We start from the raw sequence: 23,315 nt of genomic DNA, 5'->3' as shown, positions 1-23,315 counted from the left end.
GGAACAACTGTAATATAAAAATAAATTATATTAATTAGATTATCATTTATTCAAAAGATATACATAAATAAATGGGAGGAGAAAAAAAGATCTTTATTAAGATAAAACATCAACTAATAAATATATAATGGATGATGGAGTTGGCCAACCATGGATGCTAAAAATTAGTGAGTGAAAATTTGATGGGGAATAAGATACATATAAAATCAAAGAATCTATCCACAAATTACTAATAACTACAAAGGGAAAAATAATAACATTAGAATGGAAAAATCTGGCAGAAACCATTTAAGCAAGTAACCAAAGATATCACTAGTTTTGGGATAAATTAATGTGATGTACAATACCTCCTAATAAGATGCACTGAGAAGGACACACATCATTTCTGGGCTATTCCTGATAAAACTGAATAAAATTGTGAAGAAACATTAAGCAAATCCAAATTGAAGAACATTCTATATAATAACTGGCCTGTACTATATAAAAATACCAGGCTAAAGAAAAATTTTGGATGAAGTATTCTAATAACAGATGACAATTAAGTACAATATGTGATCCTGCATTAGATCCTGAACCAAGGGAAAACACAATGAGTCCTCACTTAATGTCATTGATAGACCATGCAATCTGCAATTTTAAGTGAAATGATGTTTAATGAAACCAGTTTTACCATGGGCTAATTGACATAAACTAAAGTTCAATTTCTATGGCATATTTTTGGACACAAAAAAATCAGCACACTTCTGAATAAAGACCCAAACATTGGAATATTAAACATTAAAATAAACATGAGCTATACACATATTTAAGAAAGAGTAAGCAAAACAAGTAAGATTATTACTTTCCAACCCAGTCATTTCAGTTCAGGGTCACAGGTGGCCAAAGTCTCTCCTGGTAGCACAACCAGAAATCCTACCTGGACAGAAAGGCTTCTGTCATAGGGCACATTCACCGCCCTCCCCCAACTCAGACTGCAACAATGTAGACAGACCATTCCACCTCATTTTCACATCTTGGGGATGTGGGAGGTGACCGGAATACTGGGAGAAAACCCACACAGACATGAGGAGAATGTGCAAACTCCACCAGACAGTGGCCCTGCCGGCAATCTTTTTCTTTTTTTCTTATCATCATTATAACAAAATAACATGGAATGAAACAACATTATTTGAGAATCTGCTATAGTTACAAAGAATATTTTGGAGGCAATTGATAGATTTAAATAGTGACTTGGAATTATGTGCAAGTATTAAATCAATATTAAAATTTTTGATTTATATAATTATAGTGTGACTAAATAATAGAATATCCATGTTCTTAGGAAGTATGCACTAAAATCTTCAGAGATAAAGGGATGCATTTTCAGTTTAGTCTTAAATGGCGCAAAATACATAGAACAGGTGAATGTAATAAGTTACATACAAGTTCCTTTACTATTCTTGCAACTTTTTCGTATGCTTGAAATTATAACAAAATTTAAAGTTATAAGCAATGTCAATAAGTTTAGATTTTATAACTTCCAGAGAGGCTAGCAATGCCAGGAGTCGAAGACATGAAAACACCTGAGGCAATATTTAAATTGCTCCAACTGCATAGAAGAGAAAATTGTATCTAATAACTTTGACAATGTTTATACTTGTGGCAGGCTGAATAATGGATGTCTCTGAAAAGATATCCACAGTTTAATATCTAGAACATGCTACCTTACATGGTAAAATGGACTTTGCAATGTGATTAAGTGAAAGATCTTGAGATGGGAAGATAATTCTGGATTATCTGGGGGGGGTGAGCAGGAGAGTCAGAGAAGCTGTGTTGACAGAAGCAGAGGGGCAGAGTCAGAGAGGGATCAGAAGATACTACTCTGCCGGCATTGAAGGTGGAGAAAGAAGCCATGAGCCAAGCAATGCAGGCAGCCACTCAGAGCTGGAAAAGGCAAGCAACTGATTCTCCCCTACAGCGTCTGGCTGAAGCAGGTCCTGCTGACACATTCATTTTGGTCCAGTGAAACCCATGTCAATCCTTGACCTCCAAAACTCTAAGACAATACATTTTGCATTGTTTAAAGCAACTAAGTTTGTGGTGACTTGTAGCAGCAATAAGAAACAATCTAATATCCTATGACCAGTATTTCTGTTCTTAGGTATAGGCTTTAAAGAAACTATTATTCATGGGGCCGAGATATTCTGGCACCATTTGCAATAGGAATCTTTAGAACAATTGGATGTTATCAGTGGGAAAATGAATAAATGATCTAGTTCTCTAATAGAACACCAAATGAATGAATCAGAAAATATATCAAAATGGATAAATCATAAAAATGCAACATTGAGTGGAAAGGAAAAAAAATTATGCAAAATGTAGGTACAATATGATGTCATGTGTAAATTCTTAAAACATTAAGAATGGTACTCTATATAAGGGTGCATGTATATGTAAAAATATAGGCTGATAATATGAAATTATGTATGGAAGAATACATATTCAATTAAATGTCGCATCTGGAGGAAAGTGGGTGAGTGAGATTGAGGAGAGACTATCCAGAAAATTCAATGGAATAAACACAAAATTAGTAAGATGTGATTAATAGATATGAACAGTGAAGAAAGAGAGGAGGCAGTAAGACATTTTTAAACTCGAGTGAATATTTGTTGATAACTGTAAGCAGGGGTGATAATAAAGAAGGAAGAAGAGCATGTTTGGGGGGAAATATAATTTCTGATTTCAGTCTCCAGAGTTTGAGTACTTTCTGTAAGTTGTGCATAGAGATGATGCAAATCCGTCGTCGTCGGCAGCCGTCCGTCTCGAGAGACGATGGTGTAGCTTCTTAAGAGTCTATCTGCACCGCCGAGAATGGCTGTGCAGTCCGACTCGGGAGTGACATGGTATCTGTCTCCTCCCGTGTTGAATCGACATCTTGTGATGACGCTGAAGCTACAGAGCCTGAGCAGGGTAATATGGAGGGTCTGCTGTTGCCCATGCAGCAGACCCCCCCTCTCTTCGCAGCTGAAGGGTCCAAGGGAAAGACGGAGTCGATACAGCTTGGGTTCAGGTGCGCCGCAGGAGTTGCCGGTGTTGACTACGTCAAACTGCCTTAGGGACTCCGGCTCCGGATTTTCTGTCGGGGTTTACTCCCTTAGCCTTTCCCCTGAAGAGGTATGCCGCAAGGCAGCGGAGGTTTTTTTTTTTGGAGTCAGAGTTTTCCTTCTCTGATGTACCCTGACTGGAAGATCGAACCAGCGACACTTAGCTCGCAGGCCGACGCTCAATCCACTGAGCTAAACCAGCCAGGGCAATATAACAGAATTAATATGTCAGTATTTGGACAAGCGTAAAAATTCAAAATTTGGATCAACATGAGAAAAAAGTTATAGCAATATATAACCTAAGGTACAAAAAAAGAGAACAAAACATAAAATATGAATTATTCCATTGTTATTTACTTTTAGAGCCATCAAAAAAAGTCACTGGGAGTGACGCTGGCAGTTTTGGGAAAATTTGTCAGTGTCACTCACTACAATGTTGGCACGCAAAGGGTTAAGATTTGTTTTACATGCCCATTAGTTTCTCAGGCTTTCAGGTGACTGTGCAGTTCTCAGGAAAACATTACCCAAGTGAACTATTTATAAGGCTTCAGGAAACTGCTGATCCTGGAGAACAAGTCTTTCTGATGTCCCATCTGCTGGAGGGCTGCTTGGTGTCGCCCTCTGCTTCCCTTGGCAGATATCTGGGCTCTCTTCGGCTACAACTGCCCATTCACTGCAAAAGGCAGCCCAGCTGCTGAGTGCAGGCTGAAGATGGGAAGGAGGGGTCTGGTCAAGATGTCTCTCTGAGGCCCTAGTGCCTGCCCCCAGCTGCAAGGTGGGTGAAGACAGATTAGATGGCGACACAAGAAAATTTAAGGAAATGGACACATATACACGTGCATATATACATGTACATGTATACTCACATATATACATGTTGTCATTTACTCAACAGAGTCAAAATGTATTAATGTCTCTCACTCACCAAAGAGTTATCTCCCCAACATTTTAGATGAAACTCATTCAGAAAACTTTTTCTCACAATCACAGGAACACACACGGATTCATTCATTTATTTATTTATTGGTCTATTTTTTAACTAATGTTACTATCATCAGACCACACACAAATGAATCTGAATTTGCACAATGGGAGTTTTTGTTTTTCATATGCAAAGCCCTTTTTGAAGTCATATAATTCTTTTCCACTATGTAAAAGAACAAAACTGAAGCATTGACCTCAAATACATCTAACTTTGATTTCTCATCCCATCACTGTGTGAGCTTGACATATGACCATTTCTGAGCCTTTTCCTCAGTGAGACAATACAAACTATACTAACTACTGCAACTAGAATAGTAAATCATAGCACCAAAAACATATTGGGTATTATAAATAGTAGCTATTATGATGACAGCTCACTAATTCAACAACAGTCAAGAGTATCCAGAAAAAAACACGAGTAAACAGAAGGATTTTTTTTTAATAATAAGAGAAATAAATCCAAACATATTGCAAACGTTTGGAGGAAAAAAACTCACTGAAGAGGATGGAAGGAAAAGGTGCTCAACTAAGTAACCACGGAAATGAACGGAGTCTGTAAGACTGAAGACAGAAAAAACTGTGCCTATGTGCTGTTCTGTGGTTGGTAAATCGTGTCCCACAGGATACAGGTTAACAATTCTGGATTTGCAGTACTCGCACACGGGAATTGCGCGATTAAGTAAAGGAATGGCATACAGTTGGGAAAGATTTCTCATTATTGCAGAAGAACTTTACAGATAAACAAGGGAAAATCTAAAACAATCCCTGTCTTAACAGACTAGAGACACTAGTAAGAATTCCTATTTAGCTTAATATGGAAATAGCTGGTTACGCTATGGTTATGGTATTTGTATGTATACTGTTATTCTTGATAGATACACATATATACACAGGTTAGTGTACACACACATATGTTCCTGCTCTGTCAGATGGGACTAGAAGCAGTGTCACAAAGTAGCAATGAGCATACCTAGCACCCAGGTCTTGATTTCTAATACCATCATCCAATAACAGAAACCAGGACTCCCTGGCAAGTACCATCTCTTATTCCAAGGTCCTGATCCTGAGGTTTGTTTACTTTTCATTTGAAAATAAAGATTAGTGAGGGCTTGAAGGGGTTAAAGATAATCTAGCACCAAACTGAGAGCTTCTTTTAGAAGTAATTAAAAATACTAAAGTAGACTTGAAAAGGAAATCACACTGTGAAAATGTGAATCTATGTGACTTAACCTTGATGCCCTTGCTGCTTAGAAACATTGTGTATATTATGACGTCTGCGATGCGGTGAGGACCATCGGCCTAAAGCAGCTCCAGCAAATGGAGTGAGTAGGAGGGCCTTCTGAGAGATCCCAGAACTAGAATTTCACAATTTTGTTCATGAGGCTTCACAATGTTCGCCGAGGCGCATACATCCCGGTTCAAGCCCAGCCCAGCTTTACACTGTTGTTGCAGCTTAATCAGTCATTCGCCACAGTCCCTTTTACACCCCAATGTGTTCTGACGGGGGACTATCCCCTGTAGAGTCACAGGGTTGATGGTTCGCCAGTCCACCGTTTTCTGAGCACCTACTCTGGACCTGGCGCTCTGATGATGAGGGGAAATACAAAGGGGAGTGACATAGTTCCCAGCCCCCAAGAACTTGGGGAATGGAGGATGAGCGCAAGGGGGCAAGGGAACCACTGAATGACAAATGAAAAGTGATGAGTCATGCGCAGGTCTGTGCCATATACTGCTAGGATCTCAGGGAACGGGGACAGATGCATCACAGGGCCACGGGCAGTTTCCTCAATGCCCAGGGCAAGAAGGTCAGCTGATCAGTGATGGAAGAACAATGAAAGAATCAGCTCTGCAGAGGCATGTAGTGTTTTCCTTTTAAAACATTCAATTAATTTGTGTTCCTCTGTGTTGATGGGACAGCGGTGGTAAGGACTAAAGTGAGAAAGACGCATAGTTTCTGACTCATATTTCTTCAGTGCTTAGAACAAAAACTGCCATGCCTAGTGAATCATATTATATGTAGATAATCTTATAATATGTAGCAATAGATTAAAATGTTTGCAGAGGAAGACTATTCACCACAATGTACTATCTTTAAAACACAAATTGGATCATATTACTTCCTTGCTTAATACCCTCCACGAGTTTGACCACTGTTCTCAGAGTAAAGCCCACCCCCCTCCCGTGGCCACGAGGGCCGCCCTTCATCTGCGGCCACGTCTCCTGCTGCTCTCACTCCAGCTCACTGAGCTTTGGTGCCCTTGAGCTCGGCTGCGTCCTCAGCCTGGAGCACTCTTCCTCCAGCGCTTCACAGGCCAGGCTGTATAAAGGGAAAGCCCCCGGGACGATGACACCAGCCCAGAGGGAAGCAAGCAAAGCCAGCAGGTCGGGACAGGTGGCTCCTGCTGATGTCACAGAGCACCCAATCAGCACCCAGGCTGTCAGCCGCCTGCCCGACAGCAGAGACCGCTGCCTGCTTCGCCCCCTGCTGGGCCCTGGCGTCTGGAACCTGCCCAGCATGCCCAGACCCCGCCCCTGGCCCACGCTGACCCAGGGGCCTTTGCCCCATAAAACCACATTCCTAACTGTTGGGAGTTCCCGTGGCAGAGCTCACGTATGTACCACATCACTGCATGCTTCTCAAACACCGTGTGCTCAGCCCCAGTTCTGTGCAGAGAGGATGAGAAACAAAGTATCCAAAACATTTTTCTGGATCCAATCATCAAGTTTATTACAAAATTTGCAAAAACCAAGAACTGTATGAAGAACCACCACAAACATGGGAGCAAAGGGGAGCAGGGGAGGGGACAAGGGCCCCAGGAGAACACAGTCCACGGAGGTGCGGGATCCCTCCTGGTGGGAGTCCCGTGCGGAGAACGCTGCGGCAGCTCGCACTCGGCGTCGCCCACCGGGCCGGGCCCTGTCACCTGCACGCGCGCACGGTGTCACGGTGTCACGGTGTGCACTTCCGGCGCCGCTCTCACCGCAGCTGTGTGTCCCCCTCCGGGTGCCGTGGGCCGCCCACAACTTCAGAACTTATGTTGGCGCGACTCTTTTCCTTCTGCGCCGCTGCTGGCACGTGGACGGCCCACAGCACACACACTTTAAGAACCTCCGGAAGATCCTGCGAACCGCCCCCCGCCAGCCCCGACTGGGGGCAGAGGGAGAGCCCGGGCTCCCGCCGTCGGGCTGTGCAGTCGGGACGCGGTTCTCCTCGGCGGGTCCTTCCGGGGCTCCTGCGCTGTTGCCGGCGCTGTCGCGGCGGGGGGCGGTGGGGGAGCCACGGGGGTCACACTGGGGGGCGGGGCTGGGGGTGGCCGTCCTGGCCTGGGGGCCGGGGAGGGAAGTGCCGGTCCCGGACGCCAGGCTGGCCTCCGCTGGGGGAACATCCGTCCTTGACCGCAGGCGGCTTGAGGGGCCAGCAGGCCCCGCTGTGTTCTCCCCGCCGCTGGTGACGGGGGAGGGGCAGGGCCTCACCCGGATGGTGCAGACTCTCATCCTGGAGGTCGTGGTTTTGAGAACCAGGTAGGTTCCCATGACCCTGTCATATGTCCTTTGGGTCAATGACCTCTGGATCTGCCCCTTTCCGAACCCCATCTCCTCCATTCTGCCTGTCACCTCGGGGTCAAGGTCACCCCAGGGCGGCTCGCTGTACGGCCTCAGTTCTTCCCCCCAGCCCATGTTGACCCATGGGTCTTGCATCACATCTTCCAGGGAGGGCCTTTCCCTGGGGTCGAGGGTCAATAATTTTTGTAAAAGATTTTGACCTTCTTCGGATAGAGACAGTGGTACCCGGAACTCGCCGCTCAGGATCTTACTCTCCACGTCCTCAACTGTGACCCCCTCAAATGGCAAAACCCCCACCATCATCTGATACAGAACGACCCCCAGGCTCCAGACATCCACCTTCGGGCCGTCATAGCTGACACGCCGGAAGATCTCTGGAGCCATATAGTGCCGGGTGCCACAGAAGCTGCTTAGTGTGTAGTCCACACAGTCCCTAGCAAACCCAAAGTCTATTATTTTGACGTTCCTCTCACCGTCCATCAGGATGTTTTCTGGCTTCAGGTCCCGGTGGACGATTTTCTTCTGGTGACAGTACTGAAGTGCCGATACGAGCTGCCGGAACATGGGTCGGGCTGCTGACTCGGTCATGGGGCCGCAGTTGTCTAAGTATTCGAATAAGTCCCCTCCGCTGACATGCTCCATGAAGAGGTACCTTTCCTCCTCGGTGGTAATCAGCTCAAATAGCTGTGCAATATTTGGGTGATTTAATTGCTTATGACAACCAACTTCTTCAAAATAATCACTGAGAAAGCACTGAGTAATAACTTTGACAGCCACCTCTGTGTCCGTTGGCAAGTGCGTGGCCAACCACACCTTGCCATAGGACCCACTGCCAATGGTGCGCAGGAGCATGTAATCGCCAATGATGCGCTCCTGAAGGTCAGCGGTGGCTGCAACGTCATTAGCCATGGTGGCTACAAGATGAGAACAAAAACAAAACAAAAACAAAAAAATTTAAAAAAAAAACGAAAAAACAAATAAATAATAAAAGATAAAGAAAAACAAATAAGAAAATTAAAAGAAAGAAAAATAATAAAGGAAAAGAAAGAAAATGCAAAATAAATGGTACAAAACAAAAGAAAACCAAACCAGTAAGCAAAAGAAAACAAGCTCGCAAAGGAACAGCAAGAGGCAAGAACAAAGCTCGCAAGTCCTAGTCCAACAGGTCACCACAATCAGCTCCCTGGGCTCTAACGGACAAAATCTCAGCCCCACCACAGCAGAATATATAGGGTGGGCTTTGCAGTTGCATCACAGTGGCACCTATGAGGTCAGAGCAGGGCGTGGACCAGGCATGCGTGGACCAGGCGTGCGTGGCTGGGGGTAAATTACAGTGGTTTTCTCACATTTTGGTCTCATAACCCTTTGGCTCTGGAATAAAAAAGAAGGGATTCCACCCCCCTACCCCTGCCCAATGAGCTTCTTGTTTATGTTGGATATTAAAGATTGATATTTACTTTATTAGACATAAAAGTATGTATGTTGCAACAATAAAATAAAATAGAATAAAATAAAATGAAAAGTCTTAGTCTCACGCTCCAGGTCATAGTTCAAATATCATCTGCTTAGAGAAAAACTTTCCTGACCCACCCATTCCTACCTGCCTCACCCAGCCCACCACATCTGTCATCTTCACCGCACTGACCACAGGCACCTGGTTCTTGTTCACTGGCACTGACCATAGGCACCTGGTTCTCGTTCACTGTTCGACCTTCCCACGAAGGCAGGAACATGACTGTGGTTTTCCCTGTGTCTAGCACGGTGAGTGGCAATAAGACAAGTGGTTAATAAGTAGACAAGTTTGGGGTAACAAAGGACTACATGGCCAACTACTTATTTAATCAATGTGATTCATTAAAAAATCCCTTAAAAATTCATGTTCTGTCTTCACTCGGCTTTGGAACAAATAAGATAGGCAAAAGGAGAGCTGAAATCTGGGTTTCAGATATGTGGGCACTTGGTGAGGCTGAGGAAAGGCCAACTGGAAGGAGCCTTGCTCTAAAGATTCAAGAAGATGATCCGTTCCTCCCTCCTGTGGTACTTGCTAGGGGTGCGATGAGTTTGGATCTGCAGTGAGGCTGCAACGTCACTTTACACTCTGAACATCCATTTCCAGATTACACAAAGGATGCCTCAGGTGACCCCAAGCAGGCCATTGAGGTAAGTTTCTGCGTTACTTAAATGAACCATCTCTGTGGAGAGAAGTGATGATGAGGTTGGTTAATTTCCATTTGTAAACACCCTTGGAAACCTCTGGATGGAATGACTTCTGCAGAGGTACAGAGGGTGAGGTGACATGTTGGCTCCAATTCTACCCTTTTATGGTGGCACGGAGGGAGCAGGCGGTCTTTGAGGACACTGAGGGGCAGTCTCTGGCACGTTTTATTCAGACTAATGCTGAAGCAATTTCCTTGCTTTCAGTATATGGAGTGTGTTAATCACGTGTGTAAGTTTTCTCGGGATTATTTTCCTTTAATATGTCTCTCCAAAGTCTCAGATTTGTGGTAAAGGGACTCTTTTGAGGGATTTGCCTATGAGCTCTTCCCTCCCCAACACTTCAGTTTGTTTCTTTTTACCTTATATTGGTGCTACTTGGCTCCTAAGCATGACAATCTCTGTTGCAGAGCTGACTGGGACCCAAAGGACGGTCATTTAAGCAATTAGAGACAGATGTTTATAAGTGACAGAGATTAGAATAAGCTCAGAAAGGAGAAAATTTCAAAGAAAGCTGCCAGTTTATGAGTTATTTATATCCATTTATAAAACTGGTGTTAATGGTTTCTTAAGAAATAATACCAACAAAATAGAACATTTTAAAATTTTTATTCATTTATTTTTAGAGAGAGAGGAAGAGACGAAGAAAGAGAGAGAGAGAGAGAAACAATGGTGTGCAAGAGCTACATCAATTGGTTGCCTCTCACAAACCCTCAAGTGGGGACCTGGACTGCAACCCAAGCATGTATGTGCTCTGACTGGGAACCGAACCAGTGATTCTTTGGTTCACAGGCCAGCGCTCAATCCACTGAGCCACACCAGCCAGGTCAAGATAGAACATTTTCTGAACTCTTTCAGCAAGATCAATACATACCCAAAGATGCAAAACTGTCAAGGCAAAAGCCAAGCTCTGGGTAACCCCAATTTGAGGTATAGGCTGGGGTGTTCAATTAGGTGAATGAGATACAAGTTAAGAGTTTTTTTAAAAATAAAAAACAAATTCATGGATCGGTACCATTTAACCTTGGAACTCAGGGATTAGTTCACAATATGCGATGTAGTTCACTCCAGTGAGGCCGGAGGGAGTCCTTGTGGGCATGGTTCACGGACGGACCATGTACCCAGGTTGTGGGCTGTCATGCTCGGTGCCATCTCCCGGAATTGCACCGTGGAAAGACTGCCCTATGAGCTTGCACTAATTTCAAGGGCCTTCATAAGGTCTTAGCAGGAAGTTAGAAGGTCTCCTTATGAAGGCAAGTCCCCACGCTCCCTGATCTAACCTCACGCAATAGGCCTTCTGGTCACAAGTTTAGAAGGGGACAGTTGGCATATACCAGAAAGAACTGATCTTTAATTAAGCAATACCAAGGGAAAACCTTTAGGCCAAGGTAGATTAAAAGGGTCAACAGATTTGACCAATTGAATTTTATGTGTCAACAGATTTGACCAATTGAATTTTACGTATCTGGCCAGTTTGTTCTATAAAACGAGAGGGCAGGGGGTGATGAGTACGATGAAAATGCTGCAGTAGCAGCCAAGTTTGCACACCTGGGGTAGGATTTGTCAGTAAAACGGGTTCCCCAATCCCCGTGGGATCTGTGGGCATTTTCCAAGTAGCAAAAGTCAGTCTTTCTAGAAGTATTATAGTAACTGCTATGGCTGTAGCCCTATCCAATAGAAATACATACGGATCATCATTAATATATTTTTATCCTTTGGGGGCAATTGGATTGAAAGCCACTCTCCAAACATCAGGTGGGCCTAATTAGGTTTAGTTCCTCCTTTTTTAAAGACAGATTCCCTTATTTTAGTTATGCACTTAATCATTAACAGGAGGTCATTGGTGTCAATTGAACACCAAAAGATATCTCCAATTTGGGGTGCAGTAAAGGAGGGTACAATTTCTGTGAAAGTAGCTCAATTGTGGCAGAGCACGGCTGTGACACATCTCAACTATGACAGCAGGTTGTGAAGACAGAGCTGCTGTTAGGCAGCCCCAGGGCCAGGAGTCCCTGGGACAAGGTGTTCTGAAACCAGACCGCTTTTCCAGTCAGACAGTGACCCCCTAACTGCCTGGCCCGCTCTGCCCCACGCTGCACTGGGGTTCCCCGTTCTGCTCCAGTGAGACACCTTCAGTGTTTTAGCTCCTGCCAGGGAAAGGCAATCTCCAGCCTTTGGTGTGAAGGGCAAGTGTGCTCTCAGAGCCAGAAGGGAACTGACTTATGTAGACAGAAGTCCCCATCCCTGGTCCCCGACTGGTCCATCCTCATGCCAATGAGGACTCCAAATCCTTGCAGTTTGATTGGTCCAAAAGGCACTGTCCTAGTGGGTCATAATGGAGCCACTCTGATGGAGCAATAAAGAAGCTGGTGGAGAAACAGCTGTGTAGGTCTGAATTGATGGGGAAAGCCTCGGTCCTGCTGGTTGAAACAGGACTCCGGGCGCTCCTTTAAAGGCCAGCTCGGAGGGCAGAAACACACAGATGCGGACAGCGCAGGGCCAGCTTTTCCCAGGGTGTAATTTGCGTGAAAGTGCCCTGTGCCCCATGGCTGCTGGGCTCGTGTGTTTGTTTTTGTTGTAGTTTTAACTTGAACCCAGTTAAGCCACCAGGAGCCCTTCTCTAGGCATCGTCTTTCTCAGGCTCCACAAATGTCAGGTCAGACTGTCACTGAAAAGCACAGCATACACAAGAAAGTTATCTGTTCCCTATGACTCTCATTTTCATATGTAAACTGGGAATGGTCTGACCTGTTGATTTTGTACTGTTAATACAATGTCCTACATGAAAGACTTTGAAATCTGTAAAGTCTACAATGTGAAATGCTTTCATCTACAGAGGCAAAATGTAGCCAACATAACGACCTATTTGATGACAAGAGTGTAGGGTTTTCTCTCTCCACCTAAGCTTTGTCTTCCTACCTCTACCCAATTATTTAACAGATATTTACGAAGTGCCCTATGTGTGCCAGACACTGTATTAGGTGCTGAGAATAAAGTGGAAACTAGTGAGATAATATATGTTGTGGGGCAGGGAGTAGGGAGACACTCAATGAATATATAAATAAATAAATGAGCAATTTCAGAGGATGAGGAGGACTGAGACCATAATGATGATTACAGAAGAACTTCCCGAGGAGATACCATGGGGTCACAATCTGAATGATCACATGCAGTCTCTGGTGCAGAAGAAACACAGTGGCAAGAGTATTCCAGAAAGAGACCACAAAAACAACAGCAAGTTCTTCAGATCAAAATGATCTTGGCATGTTCAAGACACAGAAATAATGCCCCTACAGAGGTGGCATAATGACTGAAGAGGAGGGTTTTACGAGGTAAGGTGGGCCGGCAGGACATATAGGAAGGGCCCTAGAGACCGTGGTGAGGAACTTAGATTTTATTCTGAATTCAGTAGAAAGCCATTGGATAGTTTTAAGTACAAGCATGACTTAATCTGACCTGTGTGGTCAGAATCTTTGGTTATACCAAGTGAAGAGGAAGATTCTTTGTGAACATTTTAACACTGATTTATTTTTTGTGGTTTTTGTTAAGAGAGACAGGCAATATTTAGCTTTAGAAAGGTTTTACACATGGAGACTCACAGACATCTCAAAGTAAACATGTTTAAAATAAAGATTGCTCTCAGGCAGTCTTCCTTCTTTCAGAAATGGTCACTACATACTTCCAGTTTTCAGAACAGAATCCATGAAGCCATCCATGATTCACCCGATTCGTAGGCAAAGCCTGAGCCCGTTTCCCACCTTCTCCATGCTACTACCATGGCCCCAGTCTTATTCAGCCCCTGCCCGGACCATGGCTCTGGCCTCCTCACCATCTCCCTGCTTCCCGCCCTGTCTCTCTTAGGGCTGTTTTCAACACAGCTGCCAGAGGGAGCCTGTTGAAATAAGTCAGGTGATATTATTCCTCTGTCCAAACCCTCCATTGTTCTCTTACTTCAGAGTCAAGGTCAAGGTCCTCACAATCCTCTAGGAAGCTTGAAAACATCTTTCACACTTTCCTCTCTTCCCACGTTTCCTGCAGGTTTTCTGCTCCTTGACCTCTCATGCCTGCTCCCACCCGAGGCCTCTGCTCTTCCTGGCACTAGTGCACACAATATTCTCTAGATACACGTATGCCTTTTCCCTTTCACCTCTTTTAGGATTTTACTGAAATTCATATTCTTAATGGAGGTAGAAATTTGACTGTATATAACAATATTTTGTTTTTTAAAATGAATATTTAAAAGATGTAGTTCAAAGCCAAAGGTGGCTTATTTTTTATCCTAATGACTTCTGCAAAACAATCACTATTTATTCATAGACAAATGCACATAGTCTGATGATTTCTTAATGCTCTCTGAAATTATATTCAGTGCCTTTTTGATAATGTGCTCCTAGGCATAAACTTACAAATCCCTCTTTGAATGAAGAATTCACATAAATTTATTCTTCTCAGTAAAAATAATTATAGGAAATTGAGGATTCAAGTAGCTTGTATGAAGCTTGATTCAGACCAACTCTGCTCCAATGAACCCTCATTATTACATCATCCCTTTCAATAGCTTCCCCATTGTTCTTGAGATGGAGGCTAGAATCTTTACCACAGCCCCAGAGTCCGGACCCTGCATGTCTCTGAAACCCACGTGATGTCCCACTTTCTCTTAGCTCCCTGCCTTCCAGACATTCTAGACTTCTTTAATGAACATGCCTTTCTTCCTCTTGTCTTATGATTTGTGCACTTGGTAGTCTTTTGGCCTGGAATGCTCTTACTTCCTCCTCCATGAATGGTGATAACTCGTATCCTTTAAGTCCCACAGCAACCATTACTTTCTTGAGGACATTTTCCCTGACCTTGCTCAACAGGTAAAATACTCCATCCCCTTCTCATGTACTCTTATAATAACATTGTCTTTTCCTTCAAAGTATATATCGCAGTTGTTAGTTTGATTCTTTATTTTTCTCTCATTAAACTGCGCAAGGGCAAAGATTGTGTGCATATTTCTTCTCCAGTCCCCAACATCCAGCACAGTTAAGATACTCAGTAATTATTTGTTAAGTAGATAAATAAACATTAAAATAAATAAATGAGCCCCCAAAATCACAAATTTTGGGTTTAGAGGGTCTCAATAAGCTTTGTGTGTGTGTGTGTGTGTGAAAAGAAAAAGGATTGTTTATTAAAGATTATGCAGATTTAGATCTGCGGAGTTTCCAGCTTCCTTGAAAAGAAAGCATGGATCTCTCCTCTACCTCTCTGCAATACCACGTGATTCTCTTTTTCTCCCTTTCTCTTTGTAAACTGCCTAATTCTCCTCCTTTTCCAGCTGTGTGGAACATTCTTCTTTTCTTCCTCCCCTCTTTTCTTCCTCCTTTCTTCCTCCTTAATCAGCTTTTAACGAAATATCACCATTATGTTCCCATATCCAGGCTTTCTAATCCTATTATCTCATGATTCACAATCTTATGACATGCTCCACAAATTACTCATATTGCATAATTCACATCTGATTTTAAGCTTTCAATGAGCTTTCACTTTCATTTCTACCTTTCACTCAATTTTCTGATAAAGAATGTGATGCTCAAAATTCTACATAATTAGCAAGAAAGACACAAAGTTAAGGCTGAAAGTATAACCACACCAAGCCTCCTAGAAAATCTGAAAAGGGAAGATGAAGAAATGGATACTGAAGGCCCATGGAGAAAGATATTTAGAAATAGAGGTATCTCTTCAACCCCAATAAAAAACACAGATCCAATTTATTGAAAGTGTTGTTTTATTAAAATTGAGTTATATTGGGTCACATATCTATTTAACCAGGGCATATATCTGATATGAAAGTATACAAATGGAAAAAGAGTCATACATTCTAATTCCATGGCTTAGACAGCAACCCTCACCAATTCTCCTTCATCTATCTTTTTGTGCTTACTCTTTATACTCCACAAGCACCAACTTAGACTCTTCTATTCTCTATTTGTCTATACAATGCAATTTAGCACTTCACTAACCACTGGCTCTCAATGTTTCATATGTATACCTTTAGTCTGACAACTAAAATAGAAATAGATAGAAACTGTTTAAGCACAACTCAGTGCCCTATACGCAGGGTCTTATGGATATTTGAACCAACCATCTGTTTTTACAGAGGTCAATGGGCACCAGTTGATCTCAGAAGAGATGACTGAGAAGCTGAGCAGAGATTTTGAGAGCGTTGATTTAGAAAGACAAAAATCAGAGTTCTGAGTACACAATGGAGGAATAACCCTGAAAACTCCCCATGTATTGGTTTGGGTATCCCCAAAAGACCAATACACAATAAATAATAAATCTTCACAACAGCAGAAGTCCTGCTTCAAATCATCTCAACCCTCAAATTTAGGTTAAGGTTATCCAGGATTTCTAGTGGCATGATGCAAATATATTTATTATATTACCATCGTCCTCAAGATGATTATATTCTTGATCAGGAGTAAGCAAGTTATTCTCTAAATGGTCAGATGGTAAGTAATTTTAACATTGTAGGCCATGTGTTCTCTGTTGAAACCACTCAATTCTGCTGTTATTACAGAAAAACAGTTCATAAATGAATGGCGTATAGCTGTGCTCCAATAAAATGTTATTTACAAATATAGGCAGTAGGGCTGAATTTGATCCACAAGCCATAAAACGCTGTCTCCTGTTAGACTAAATATTTTCCATTTCTTCACACACTGATAGCTATAATTTTATGACCTTATTAATTGAAAAAAATACACACGTACATATAAATTTATGGGACCCTTCAATAATTCTATTCCTCTCTAGGGGCTGAAGGTTTAGGACTGGGAAACCACTGTTATGGTGGAAGTAAATTATTTAAAAACAAAATTGAAAATATTAAAAAAGAGATATGAATAAAAGTCCTTCAGAACTTACCTAGGGGAGTAGTTCATAGAGAGTTGGAGGAGGGGCACAGAACTCTGAAACCATGTGTTGTTTCAGAAAAGAAGGTGAGAATAGTGTTTTTCTTGTTCTTTGGCAATAACATAGGTTACATAAAGCGGTGGGGGATTAAAATGCTCTCAGAATGTAATTTGGAAATCAGGGGTTTAAGGGCCTTTAAGTGTTAAATCTAAGACCTATGTTGCTGGAACCAGGAATGCTCACTGTCACATAAATCTTATGATACTCTATTGATTTGCACCATAAGACATTTCTAAATGTTCAACTTGCTGAGAAATGGTTGAAATTGCTTTCGAGTGCATTTTTTTAAAGATATTTTTTATTTTATTACCGTTTGGCTTAGAACACTGCAGACGAAAAATGTGTTTATAAATTCCAAGACCTTTTAAGATATCAAATGCATTTTTAAAAACTGATGAATAATAATGAAAATGACCTAGGAGGTTTCTCACTCTATCTGCCAGCTTATTGTTGTTTTTATTAATATACTTTGCTGTACGTTATCTACTCTGGTTTAAAAACACATTAGAATGAAACCATTAAAGTAATTTGCAGTTCCTTCCACTGACAAGTCATCACTGTGCTCAGATCAATTTCTGTTATTTTTAGACTAAATTATTCTTCCTGTTAACATTCTCTTAAGCCTATAATTCCTTGCTTTGTTCCTTTAAAAAAGTAATTATTTCTTGATTTATTTATTTCATATTTTGTATGCTTTCCACGTGTAGCTCCATAGTTTATCATTAAATCATATAATACTATGTAAACCCAGCAATATGAGTATATCTGTCTGCCATGACTCCCTCCCATAATGCATTATGTTGCAAAGAAAAAGCCCAAGGACATCACCAAAATATTGCCTTTTGTGTTTCTTCTCATTTGTTGGAGTTTGGCACAAGAAATAGTGTTTGTTGTCTGTCTACATAACAGAAAAGTAACCTTTTTAAGAGGGATTTAAATTTTTTAAATACTACTAACCAAAAAATTATGACTTTTTCCATGTTTAGGCTACAATCATGTTTGGGATTATGGGTATATTTGTGTATCTATGTGTATGTGAATGTGAATGACTTATTCAGGACTCTACAAGAAAAAAAAATATTAGCAGAAGCAATTATTATACACACTTGAAGTAGCCAGTACTTTTATTTACAAAGAACCACCCCATTTGGGGTGTACTTAGGGTTTAATAGTCCTTTGCAGAAATCAATTAAAGAACAGATTGGGCCCTGGCTAGTGTGGCTCAGTGGATTGAGTGCTGGCCTGCGAACCAAAGAGTTGCTGGTTCGATTCCTAGTCAGGGCACATGCCCAGGTTGTGGGCCAGATCCCCAGGTGGGGGCGCGCAAGAGACAACCACACACTGATGTTTCTCTCCCTCTCTTTCTCCCTCCCTTCCCTTCTCTCTATAAGTAAATAAGTAAAATATTTTTAAAATAAGAATAAATTGGGAGTCTTATAGGAAAAAAGAGAATTGTGGAGGAGAAGGCCGAACTCGTTAACAAAAAGGAGTGGTATTTGTGATCATCTATAAAGTACTGCTTCTCTGAGACGTGAACTCTTGATTCTAGCTAATTGGCCACTGTCATGACAATGTATCTTCTCTGAGTTGGATTTCAATTTGCCTGCCCTTGCTCACGCCCTTGCTCCATCAGCCCCACTAGCTGCCTAACATCACAGATAAGTACTGAGCCTTATATATAGTAATTATGTTTCCCTATACATACGTACCTATGATAACATTTAATTTCTAAATAAGGCTCAATAAGAGATTAATAACAATAATAAATAATAAAATGGAAGCACTTGACATTTTCTCTTTGACATATCTGAATTGTCAGTATCAGTACTTTGCTTTGGGTCCATTATTAAGTAAAATAAAGGTTATGTGAACACATGCACTGTGATACCATAACAGTTGATCTGATAACCCATACAGCTACTATGTGACTAATAGTCAGGGAGTGTATACAGCATGGATATGCTGGACAGAGGGTTGATTCACAGCCTGGTCAGGCTGGAGCAGAGAGCTCTAGATTTCATTATGCTTCTCAGAATAGCTTATACTTTAAAACTTATGAACTATTTATTTCTGGATCTTTCCTTTTAATGTTTCCAGAGCACAGTTGACCGTGGTAATCAAAATCGTGGAAAGTGGAACTGTGTATAAAGGGGTATTACTGTATTTGGCCCTATCTCTAAAGTTTCATGCTTGATTTTACCTATGTACCCTTGAAAACACTATTTTAGCTCACTTTTAGTCTTCCCCAGTTGAGCTGATCTCTCTCTTAACCTGTCTCTTGGGCAGCTTCCATAGCACACAGTGAATGAATATCTCTGTCATAGCATTGACCACATGGTTCCGTGATTATCTATTTCCTTACCTCTTTCCCTCAGTCTACTATGGCCACTTCCAGTTTATAAAGCAAGTCTTTAATCTCTGTACCTTTAGTCTGTCAAATAGCTGACACATATTAAATGAACAAGATCTGCCTTTTATGAATGAATTGTTGTGACCAAACATCTATTTTTAACAATGGTGTGAAACATTACGGTTTCCCATTCTATCGGGGACTCCTTATGTAGAGTTAAAAACACACAGATATTTTATGAAGACCTCTAAAGAAGCAGGTGGTGCCATCCAAGATGTCTTGAGAATAAGACTCAGCTCCACAAAAAAGTGTCATAATCGGAAGTAAGGTCAACTTGCTGTGACTAAAGAAAATCAAAACACAGAAAAATGCTGCAAAGGCTACAGTAAAAGATTTGTCAAACTTGTTGCACAAGGGTGTTACCCCTGATTGCTAGTTTCTCTAGTATATGAAGTGTTAAGCATAAAGTATCAATACTCTGAATGGTACAGGAAAATTTCAGCAGGTCTTTCTATTGAAATGTAATCCTGTTGCCACAACTGACTCTATTTTGCAATGTGACAATATCTTCTGTACTCTTTTCCCTTGTTCTTCATTATGAAGTACATTTTCAGGATAATAGGATGTCTCTCTTTTAGTAGCACATCTGTTCCTGCTCCATTGTCTTCACTTGAAATCATAATTTCCTCTTTGGGGATGTACATTTGGTGGCAAGTAGAGATGATTATGATGTAATAAACAGAAACGATGACTTCAGGTGGGTAATAATAGTTAAGAAACCAATGTTTTTGCTTCCAAGTCAATTCCTTTGCTGATTAAAATGAGGGAAAAGGAAACCAAAGTATGTTCAATGCTTGAGCAGAAATGGCCTCAGAATTGAATGGCTTCTCTTAGATTGTTTCTGATTTGAAGGTGTCTATTTCTTATATTTCTTATGGTTTGTGTCACAGCTGTTGTAGCTAAATACATTTCTATTGTCACATATACATATAATGTGTGTGTATATATTTTAAATCACTTTCAGTTTATTATTTGATAGTGTAAGGAGTAGAAACTTCCTTAGGAACAGAGTTAGATTGAATCCTGGATGGAACACTTTATTTGGCGACTTGCATATTACTTAACTACTTTGAGCCTCAAGGCCTGCTTTAGCAAAGCTTTAGCTAAAAGTATCACCTTCTTTGTTATGAAAATTTGAGATAATGTTTTTCAAATGCATGGCCCAGATGTGTCTGATCCATGAAAATGCTCAATATATAGCAGTTGATGTTCTTATATGTGAAAAGTCACCCTCAAACTTCATTTGATAGCTCTGTCTGCAGCTTCTAGTTTCCAGTATTTAGCATTGTTTTTGCCAGTATTTGTCTCAGTTCCTAAGCTTGCCTATGATTCCACATTTTGCTTTTCACCCCAGGTAATCGACCTTCTATTTTTCTACCTGTTTATAACTCTTTGCCCAAACATAGGTTTCTACCAACTGAATTTGTACAAAAGAGCATTTTAAAAGCTGGAAAAACTAATGCACTCTTCTTAAAAATTTGTATGGAGCTGTAATTTTGACTAACTTTCTAAATATATAGTATAAAATATATAATATTTAATATATATATAACTTTATATTATTGTTTCTTAACTACATATACATATATAAAATAAGGTATAGCTTCTCTGTTCTTAGAGCTCAACAACTATAAATAAAAAAGTAACAAATTAATGATAAAAATTCTACCAATTAAAAAAAATGTAAATATTATTCTAATTTTAACACCCATACATCGATTTTGTCAATTGATTCTTAAATCTTAGGAAAGTTGAATTATAAAATGTTTACTTGCTTATGTCTGGCTTCTTTTGCTTAACATTAGGTTTGTGAGATTTAGCCATTTTTTCACCAGGATGAATGAATTCTGATTATTCTGTCTTCTCTTGTGTTATTATCCCAAGACTTAATTTCTCACAAAGAGATCTGTTACTGGGTATTGTGGAGGATGTTATAATGTACCATGGACCTTCCCCTTCTGCAACAAAGGACGTATTTTCCCAAGCTGTGAAGAGTGTTGTTAATAGACAGTCCTGATGAAGATTGCTTAGCAGAAGAAAGCCGCTCACTCTCTCATAGAAGTAGTCTGCATATGGTGTCTGAAATGGGGCCCTCCCTTTACCCTAACTCAGCGTGAAGAGCAGAATTGAACCAAGATGGCATCAGTCTTGTCAACTAAGAAGCCATGTTTAGAGCATATGCAGTAGAGCAATGACTCAGAGGAATGATGTAACCCCTTGAGCATGCACAGTGCAACATGGCAAACAACATGTGTTTATCTGAAGGGTAACACTACCCTCTCAGAGCATGCACAGTAGAGCAACATAATTAACATGCGTTTATCGAGGTGGCACAAAACAACATGTATTAACTAAAGACTGATACTACATTGCATCGTACAAGGGTATGAAAGCAAAGGCCTTCCAACAGACCACCAAGAGGAGCTGAGATAGTCGAACAATGCTCTGCTGCTCTGACTGACCCTGCTCTAGATGACTCTGAAGCCACCATCGACTCTACCTTGCAACATGTTAACTGTCTGCCTCCTGGACATGAACCTGATCTGAATTCTTGGGACTTGGGTTTTTTATCCCCCAATTCTCTTGTGTAATGTTAGTTCTAATTTTTTTCTGAGTGATAATTATTGTTATTGGGTTATTATAGATTTGGACTGACTCTGCATTGATAAACTGGGTGAACAGCATAGTCACATGTGTTGGCTCACTATTGTTCCCTGGTGCCAGTGTTGTCTATAGGGCTGGTGGCCATATAGGCAGCCTGACACCACAGGTCCATGACAAAGGCTGGAGACTGGCTTATAGAAAAAACTATAGCACAGATGCTCATAAAGTTAGGGTATCACTTGTGAATTTTGGCACAATTCTGAAGGCTCAGCCTAGTTCCCACCGCCAGTGTGGCATCAGCTGAGGCCTTCATTGAGGCTGTTGCAGCTCAATTTTTCTCTCTGTCCAATCCTGCTTCCTTCCTTTTCCTTCTGAAACTATCCCCCACTTACCCTCCTGCAGGCAAATCTCATTCCTAGAGTTATTTCTGTCAGTTTACAAGTTGCCATAGCCATGATCAGGTCACCTGGGACCGTAAGAACAAGGTTTTGCTCTTTTGGTTACCTAGATTAATTGGTCTATGCCTGCTAAAAATAAGGCACCCCCACAAAAGGTAAGAAGAGTGTGGAGCTGACTGATGGCAAGTAGTGACAGAAATTCACTGCAGGCAAGGATACAGGAGGCACGAAACAACTGACAATTTTTCTTCTGGGAAGTGGGAGAAAGCATACTTACTGGTATTCACCTGGACTCACCTACATGTAGCTTTAATGCTATTCCTTTGTTATGGACTGAATTGTGCTCCCCCCCTCCCATCCAAAATTCAATGTTGAAGTTGTCAAAGATAAACATGACAGACATTAAAGTGGTGCAAACAGGTTTTACTCAATAACTACTAACTATAGGGGAAATAGCTGAGTTTCACTTGATTTGTGCAGAGGTGATTGGTGTTTTAAAGGAACAAAGAGGGAGATCAGAGGATGGGGTTCAGTAGAGTCAGAGCAATGAAAAATTACACGCAGTCAGTGTAATTGTGATTAGATTTGCTGTGTTTATGAGGGGGCAGTTATCAAAGTTAGAATTTCTGAAGTTAGGATTTTATCTTCCCACAGAGACTGAAAGACATTGGTTCCATTCTTCCTGAAGATAACATTTCAAAAGAATCGTTCTCAGGTTCTTGAGAAAGATACATGTTGCAAGAAATACATATTCACAATTGTAAGCCCTTTTCAGTAAGTGTTCTAAGAAAGGGAGGTCAGGGGTCTATCCTTCAGTGTTGGCTAGAATGAAGAGTGAATTCTCTGGGAACCATTGAGATTTCCCAAGCAGGAGTTTTAATAGGAGTTCTGGGGTCACCCTGGGAACATGAATTATGCAACAGAAACTGTGCTAGACTTTGGTCATTTCCCTATGTGCAGGGATTTTGACAGTTGTTCTGTGATGAGTGTTGGGCAGTTCTCGAAAAGCTGCTGTGTGACTGTGTTTGATCCTACGGCCTTTAGAAGGTAATTAAGGTAAAATTGGGGTATAAGAATTGGGCCTTACTCCAACAAAGTTGG

This window comes from Furipterus horrens, unplaced genomic scaffold (genome assembly GCF_987537825.1).
Source record: "Furipterus horrens unplaced genomic scaffold, mFurHor1.1.pri manual_scaffold_7, whole genome shotgun sequence".
Taxonomy (NCBI): domain Eukaryota; kingdom Metazoa; phylum Chordata; class Mammalia; order Chiroptera; family Furipteridae; genus Furipterus; species Furipterus horrens.
This window is presented reverse-complemented; position numbering follows the sequence as displayed.